This window comes from Myotis brandtii, unplaced genomic scaffold (genome assembly GCF_000412655.1).
Source record: "Myotis brandtii unplaced genomic scaffold, ASM41265v1 scaffold7263, whole genome shotgun sequence".
NCBI lineage: Eukaryota > Metazoa > Chordata > Mammalia > Chiroptera > Vespertilionidae > Myotis > Myotis brandtii.
In genome coordinates, this window is record NW_005370871.1 from 1 (window position 1) to 1,436 (window position 1,436).

General features: G+C 43.9%; 1 pseudogene; it reads left to right on the forward strand.

Moving 5' to 3' along the window:
* Positions 1-647: 647 nt before the first annotated feature.
* The window catches only part of LOC102252565, a 5,192-nt pseudogene continuing 4,403 nt past the window's right edge, over positions 648-1,436 (forward strand).

Sequence of the window (1,436 nt, forward strand, 5' to 3'; positions counted from 1 at the left end):
CAAATGCAGAGTGGTTTAAGGGTGCTGTTTTGTGGAAATGATATCTGGGCCTCCACTCTTACAACGTCTGAGATAGTGGTGCCTGGGATTGTCTTGCCTCTCTTCTAGCCCTTATATCTGGGGACCTTGATGAGACGCCAAGCCTAGATTTCTAAGTACATGTTTAAGGTTGTATGAAATGATCCCTGTTTTTGGCAAACAGTGGAATCATATGTGAGAAGTCCTTCCAGGCATAGGTTCCTATATGTGCAAAGGCTTAAATTGAAGACTGAGTTCATTCAGGAACCAACTGGTGTCCTTTTTTAAAAAAATATATGATTTATTGATTCCAGAAAGGAAGGGAGAAGGAGAGAGAAATGGAAACATCAATGATCAGAGAAATCATTGGTGGGCTGACTCCTGCACGCCCCCCACTGGGGATCAAGCCCACAACCCTGGCATGTGCCCCTGACCGGAATCAAACCCAGACCCTTCAGTTCACAGGCTGGTGCTCTATCCACTGAGCAAAACCAGCTGGGCCTTATGTCCATTTTTTAAAATAGGAACTGTGACAATGGGACAGGAGTAAGATCTAGAGGAGCTTGTGATACCTTTGGAGTCTCATCTGCAGGTTATGGGAGTAATGGAAGATTTAGAGCAGCAGAGGCAGGTGATCTGACCCAGGTTTCATTAGACTTCCTGTGGCTGAAGAATAACAAACCATATGGCTGTGAGGGAGGTGGTACAAAGTCTAGGATGGAGGTTGCTGTGGTGAGCATGATGGTAAGTGGCACATAATGGTGACTGTGGGGGTGAAATAAGCTGTTGGATTCTGGATTGGTGTTTTGTGTGTGGCCAACTGGATTTTCTAATTTTCAGGCTGAGAGAGGTTATTGCCAGGAATGTCTTGAAGGTTTGTATTTGGCAGCAGCAGGTATGGAAGCTCCATCAACTGAGATGCAGATATTCAGAGTAGAGGTATAATGTTCATTGGGGATACCAAACTTTTATTTGTTATCTGTTTTGGTGTGAGATATTTCAGAGAGCATTTCATGAGCATCTGGAAATCTGAGGAGAAGTTCAGGTTGAAAATGTTTTTAAAGTTGTGAATGTAGTGACCAGGGTAGAGATGTAGATCATCTTTTTAAAAACTTTTTTTCTGTTTTAATGGAGAGCAAAGAGCAATTAAAACAAGATGATACAGCAGCTGTTGGATCTTTACTTGTGAATCACACACCAGGATTGTGTTGAGAGCCTTGGTGTGGTCAGTAGTCTGACTGATTTACATGCGGGAATGAGTGGTCATATGTGAGACACACTGGACCTGGGAGAGTGGGCCATAGGTGATGGGACTTGAGTGCTGAAGACTGTGACTTGACAAGGGACATCAAGTCCAGCACCAGAAGAGGTGGGCTCTGGCTATCTGAGATTTGATGTGGTTCTCAATAGGTGAGGTT